The sequence below is a fragment of the Somniosus microcephalus genome, chromosome 13, assembly GCF_052327205.1.
Source record: "Somniosus microcephalus isolate GS21.2 chromosome 13, FLI_Smic_1.0, whole genome shotgun sequence".
NCBI lineage: Eukaryota > Metazoa > Chordata > Chondrichthyes > Squaliformes > Somniosidae > Somniosus > Somniosus microcephalus.
Window position 1 is genome coordinate 186,475,133 of NC_140999.1, and position 7,226 is coordinate 186,482,358.

General features: G+C 43.9%; 1 protein-coding gene across 1 annotated transcript in view; it reads right to left on the minus strand.

Moving 5' to 3' along the window:
* The window catches only part of LOC147108884 (neurensin-1-like), a 65,125-nt gene extending 59,687 nt beyond the window's left edge, over nucleotides 1-5,438 (minus strand). Inside the window, exon 1 of the mRNA XM_086005813.1 lies at nucleotides 5,253-5,438. The gene's annotated coding sequence lies outside the window, so the exon portion shown is untranslated. The remainder of the gene's footprint in view (nucleotides 1-5,252) is intronic.
* Nucleotides 5,439-7,226: the final 1,788 nt, after the last annotated feature.

Here is a 7,226-nt window from a genome sequence, read left to right on the forward strand (position 1 = left end):
AATACTGCCAACAGTAAAGAACATCAACGGGGTGACATTCCCGCTGTCAATAACTTTACTGAGAGTTGGCACAAGTACAAGATGGCATTTTCTGCTTTTGTGCTTTTTCTCCAAAATGATCAAACAAGAGGAATCTCATTCCCCAAAATGGGTTAAATTGTTTGAGCAACATGAGCACGTCACACTGCAAATGAGTCAGACTCAACAGTCAGAGATAGACACATGGATAGATATTTAGACAGAACCCTTGAGGTAAAGGTACAGACAGATAATTATATTTATATTATATATATATATGTCAATACTACAAACATACACACACACATATATATATATATATATATACACACATACATATATATATACATACACGTATATGCACACAAACACGCGCACACACATATATATATATATATATATATTACAACAGTGACTCCACTTCAAAAGTACTTCATTGGCTGTAAAGCACTTTGAGACGTCCGGTGGTCAAACAGTAATGCGGTGGTTGGGGATGGCATTAAAAGGGAAATTAGAGATGTGTGCAATAAGGGCACAGCAGTTATCATGGGTGACTTTAATCTACATATAGATTGGGCTAACCAAATTAGTAACAATACTGTGGAGGAGGAATTCCTGGAGTGTATACGGGATGGTTTCCTGGACCAATATGTCGAGGAACCAACTAGAGATCAGGCCATCTTAGACTGGGTATTATGTAATGAGAAAGGATTAATTAGCAATCTTTTTGTGCGAGGCCCCTTGGGTCAGAGCAATCATAATATGATAGAATTCTTCATTAAGATGAAGAGTGAAGTAGTTGACTCAGAGACTAGGGTCCTGAATTTAAATAAAGGAAACTATGATGGTATGAGGTGAGAGTTGGGCAGGATTGATTGGGGAATGTCACTCAAAGGGTTGACAGTGGATAGGCAATGGCAAACATTCAAAGATCGCATGACTGAACTACAGAATCTGTTCATCCCAGTTTGGCATAAAAATAAAACAAAGAAGGTGACTCAACCGTGGCTAACAAGGGAAATTAGGGATAGCATAAGATCCAAGGAGAGGACATATAAATTGGCCAGAAAAAGCAGTAAACCTGAGGATTGGGAGCAGTTTAGGATTCAGCAAAGGAGGACAAAGGGATTAATTAAGAGGGGGAAAATAGAGTATGAGAGTAAGCTTGCAGGGAACACAACAACTGACTGTAAAGGCTTTTATAGATGTGTGAAGAGAAAAAGATTGGTGAAGTCAAGCGTTGGTCCCTTGCAGTCAGAATCAGGGGAATTTATAATGGGGAACAAAGAAATGGGTGACCAATTAAATACATGCATTGGTTCTGTCTTCACAAAGGAGGACACAAATAACCTCCCAGGGATGTCGGGGAACATAGGGTCTAATGAGAGGGAGGAACTGAAAGAAATCAGTATTTGTAGGGAAATAGTGTTAGGGAAATTGATGGGATTGAAAGCCAGTAAATCCCCAGGGCCTGATAATCTACATCCTAGGGTACTTAAGGAAGTGGCCCTAGAAATAGTAGATGCATTGCTGGTCATCTTCCAAAATTCGATAGACTCTGGAACTGTACCCATGGATTGGAGGGTCGCTAATGTTACCCCACTATTCAAAAAAGGTGGTAGAGAGAAAACGGGGAATTACAGACCAGTAAGCCTGACATCGGTAGTGGGGAAAATGCTAGAGTCCATTATAAAAGATGTAACAGCAGAGCACTTGGAAAACAGTGACAGGATCGGACAAAGTTAACATGGATTTACAAAAGGTAAATCGTGCTTGACTAATCTACTGGAATTTTTTGAGGATGTAACTGGTAAAATTGATAAGGGAGAACCAGTGGATGTGGTGTATTTGGACTTTCAGAAGGCTTTCGATAAGGTCCCGCATAAGATATTTGCGTGTAAAGTTAAGGCACATGGGATTGGGGGCAAGGTATTGACTTGGATAGAGAACTGGTTGGCAGACAGAAAGCAAAGAGTTGGAATAAACGGGTCTTTTTTCGAGTGGCGGGCAGTGACTAGTGGGGTACGGCAGGGATCGGTCCTGGGACCCCAGCTATTCACAATATATATTAATGATCTAGACAAGGGAATTGGATGTAATATCTCCAAGTTTGCAGACGACACAAAGCTGGGTGGGAGTGTGTGCTGTAAGGAGGATGCCGAGAAACTCCAGTATGATTTGGACAGGTTGGGTGATTGGGCAGAAGCATGGCAGATGCAATATAATGTGGATAAATGTGAGGTTATCCACTTTGGTGTCAAAAACAGGAAGGCAGATTATTATCTGAATGGTAATAGATTGGGAGAAGGGGAAGTGCAACGAGACCTGGGTGTCCTTGTGCACCAGTTGCTGAAGGTAAGCATGCAGGTGCAGCAGGCGGTTAAGAAGGCAAATGGTATTTTGGCCTTCGTAGCGAGAGGGTTCGAGTATAGGAACAAGGATGTCTTGCTGCAGTTGTACAGGGCCTTGGTGAGACCACATCTTGAGTATTGTGTGCAGTTTTAGTCGCCTTATCTGAGGAAGGATGTTCTTGCCATGGAGCGAGTTCAGCGAAGATTCACCAGGCTGATACCTGGGATGGCAGGGATGACATATGAGGAGAGATTGGGTCGATTAGGCTTATACTCGCTGGAGTTTAGAAGAATGAGAGGGGATCTCATTGAAACTTATAAAATACTAACAGGACTAGATAGACTGGATGCAGGAAGGATGTTCCCGATGGCCGTGGAGTCCAGAACCAGGGGTCACAGTCTAAGGATAAGGGGTAAGCCATTTAGGACTGAGATGAGGAGGAATTTCTTCACCCAGAGAGTGGTGAACCTGTGGAATTCTCTGCCACAGAAGGGAGTAGATGCCAATTCATTAAATATATTCAAGAAGGAGTTAGATATATTTCTTAAGGCTAAAGGGATCAAGGGATATGGAGAGAAGGCAGGGACAGGGTACTGAATTTGGATGATCAGCCATAATCGCATTGAATGGCGGAGCAGGCTCGAGGGGCCGAATGGCCTACTCCTGCTCCTATCTTCTATGTTTCTATGTTTCTATGAAAGGCGCTATATAAATGCAAGTCTTTCTTTCTTATACACACACATTATACATATATATACACACAAACACACGCACATATATTATATCTATCACATCAAAGTTCCCGCTAAGCTGTGCAGCCACGCAGTCATCTACAAGGTCCCGTGCAGACCACTCACTGGTTTTTTCATCATAGATACCGCAGGTGTGCAGAAATTTCAATGGGTGCGCATTGAAGGAGGCAGGCAGCGCAGGAGGCAGTGCAGCTTATGGGGGACATTGATTAAAACACATATATATGCACAAATATATACATAGATTTACACACACACACATATATATTTATACACACACACATATATATGTGCACACATATGCACATAACTGAATTTTGAGGAGCGAGTTGAAGGAATATGGTTAATTCTGATAATAACAGCAGCTTTTCAGTATCATTCACATCAATGATCAAGGCATCAGTTGACAACTTATACAATGTTTCACTATTTTGGATTCCGTATAATCAGAAAGAACCGGAGAGAACGAAAGACCTAGAGGTGAAGTAACGAGAAAAAGACAGGAATAGGTTTGTGTAAATAAAATTTAAAATGTTAACCGAGAAGAAAGAAAAGAAAGATTCTAATAGTGAGCTAGGGAAAATGTGAATACAGAGGAAGGAGAGAGGAGCCATAAATTGACCCTTAGTGTTAGGGGGATTAAATACGTGGGGTTACGGGGATAGGGTGGGATATGTGTTGGTGTAGGGGTTACGGGGATCGGGTGGGATATGTGTCGGTGCAGGCTCGATGGGCCGAAATGGCCTCTATCTGCACTGTGGAGTTTCTGTGATTCTGTGATATTCCAGCTCTTTAATTTTCCAGGATCGGGCACACGAGCGAGGAGGTGCAAGAGTTCCTGGAGAGCGATGAATGAACTGTGAAAATCATCTTTCACAAGCCTCTGAGCTGCATGGAACATAGGAACGTAGGAACAAGGAGGAGGCCATTCAGCCCCTCAAGCCTGTTCCGTCATTCCATTAGATTATGGCTGATCTGTATCTTAACTCCATCTATCCACCTCGGCTCCATAACCCTTACCTAACAAAAATTTAACAAACTCAGTTTTGAAATTGTCAATTGATCCCCCCAGCCTCAACAGCTTTTTAGGGGGGAGAGTTCCAGATTTCCACTACCCTTTGTGTGAAGAAGTGCTTCCTGACTCACTCACTCCTGAACGGCCTAGCTCTAATTTTAAGGTTATGCCTCTTTGTTCTGGACTCCCCCCACCAGAGGAAATAGTTTCTCTCTATCTAGCCTATCAACTCCTTTAATCATCGCAAACACCTCAATTAGATCACCCCCTTAATCTTCTATACTCGAGGGAATACAAGCCTAGTCTATGCAACATGCCCTCATAATTTAATCCTTTTAGCCTTGGTATCATTCCGGTGCTGCACCCCTTCCAAGGCCAGTATATCCTGGAAAAGCAGAGGAAGGACGTGTGAGGGAGAGATGGAGAGGTGGAGAGAGGGGGATGGGATAAGTGGATGAGAAAGAGTTTGGACAGAAATAGGGAGAGAGTTATAATGAGCAAGAAAAAGAGGGGGGTGGGGTGGGGAGAGAGAGAGAGAGAAAAAGATCTTGAAATAGAGAACAGGAGAAACATCACCAGAGCAAAAGCTTAAAGGGAGAAAAGCTAAACGCCTCAGAACAAGAGAGAATTGCAAAAAAAAATCAGATTCAAGGGCAAGAACTGTAGAAAACCAAAGGCTTTCCTCTCCCTTTTATTTAAGAAAGGACGAATTTTGAAAGATATTAATCAAAAGGCACAAGATGAATAGTGGAGAGAAAGGGTGAGAGACACTGAGAGGAGAGAATTAAGAATGAAAAGAGTAGAGAAATCTCAGACCTCAAAGGTCTCTGTAACTCTTTCGAAAAGCATTATTTTTTTTAATGACTTCAACTACAAATATAGACTTTAATCAAAAGAAATATAGTTCAGAGTTGCACATCTTTGACATTGTTTTATTTAGACATCTCTATCAAAATAATAATACTTTCACATTCTGACTGCCAGTGCTATGAAGTGACAGAGACATGAAATCGACAGACAGAGGAAATGACTGTCAGACAGAGAGAATGACAAAAAATAAATAAAAAAGTGAGGGAGAGAGGCAGATCCAGCGCTCACTCTCGGGTATGTATTACCTGTTGCGGCACAGATCTCTAATACTGCTCCCCACACAGCAATTCCATCCACCAGCCCCGGATGCCAGATGAGGATTAATCTCTGTTCTGGAGTCGAGTTGGCGGTGATCTCTGTCGTGTCGGACTGCACCTGCAGCCTGCCAGCTTCACAGCCTGAGCGCACACATCTACATCCATACACACACACACACACACACAGACACACACAGACAGACGCCGAGCAGCTGATCAATGCTGCCGACTTCAACCTTGAGAACTGTGCCGACGTACAGGAAGCACCATAACTAATTAGATTATGCAATTCCTGTCCCTGTTGTTCCCTCTGCTTCCCTCACTGATACACAGAACTAGACAGGCTTGTTAAAAGGCCATTGGAGAATGATGCGATAAGCCTTCAGGTTTTAACAGAATATAAAAGGGATTATTCTGGTTACAAATAAAACTCCCACCTGGCAAGATGGGAAAGTTAAACAGGACAGGATTACAAATTATCTGATGTTTCCCCCCCCCCGCAATATTTGGGATTTCTCTCTCATTGTACCAATAACAGACTTATTCCCGTAATTATCAATTTTATTTAATTACCCTGTGAAAATATTATGTAATATATAGTTGCCGTGGTATTCTATATCTTCTATATATATATATATATATATATCTATATCTATATATATAAATCGGAACTTCTGTCTGTCTGTCTGTCATTCTGTCATTCTGTCATTCTGTCTGTCTGTCATCGCGTGTGCGTCTGTCGGGCTATGCGCTCGAAAGTTACAGGGCGTACCTACGCGCGCGTTACCTCCAAAGAAAGCTTACGCTTCCGAGACGGTTTTAAGTGTATTTATGTTTTGGCCGGGCTAAAATCGCGCCCGCGGTATCCCAAAAACCTTCAACGTTCCGCTCATTAGCATCTCATTATCCGCTCATTAGCGACAGAGTGACCTCGAGCTCGACCAATCGTACGCCGGGTTGCTGGCGTGTGCCGCCGGGCCAATCGGTGTGTGTATGGCCGAGCCTTATCGTTCTGAACCGAGGTGAGTCGCCGCCATCTTGATTCCAAACTTTTCCTTTTTCCCGCTTTCTGCGTCTTAAAAAAAAACGTTGCTTTTAAAACACAGAGGCCTAGATTTTCAGTATAGACAGTTTTGGGGCGCTAACCTTAGCGCCCGCCCGAAGTTAGCGCCCGCCCCAAAGTAGCGCCCCGTTGCCGGAAATTCAGTGGCTTCGCCCTAAGAGGTTGGTGGAGCGCTAAAAGAGGCGTTCCACTACTATCTTTAGGCGCTAAGCCGGCGGTGCAGTGCGCAACACCCGAGCTCGGGCGCAGCGCACGGCAGACACTCTGGTGCCAGTGAGCTCTTAAAGGGGAAGGGTGCATGTGTTTTTTTCAAAGGCAGAGTCTGGGGGGGAAAAGATGATGATGATGATGATGATGATGATGATGATGAGGAGGAGGAGGAGGAGGAGGAGGAGGAGGAGGAGGAGGAGGAGGTGGTGGTGGTGGTGTCCGGAAACATAAATACACCGTTCGCAACCACACACTGGATCCTTCCACACAACACATGCAGAGTGCCGTATATAGTGCAGGAGGAGTGCCCTTTAATTTGCGCTCCCCAGGGTGTGTTGCGTTCCATTTTACAAACGCTCTGGACGCCAGCCGCACAATGGGGCGGTCCGACTGAAGTTTGGATTCGGGGCGGCCAAAGGGCGTTGCACGAGGATGTGACGTCATTTTCTGCGCGCGCATCCGGGCGGCCGCTAAACTTTGCGCCGGCGCTAACGGGCAACTTAATTTGGGGCGGGGCGCAAACTGCGCTGCGCCCAGGCGCTACATGCATAGCGCCCGAAAATCACTTCTCTTAAGGCGCTAACTGCTGGCGCAAGCAACTGAAAATCTAGCCCATATTGTTTTAAAAAAAAATGATTTAGAAAGTAATTAACTTATCTAATCTCATTAATTTTCCTACCTTTCCCCGT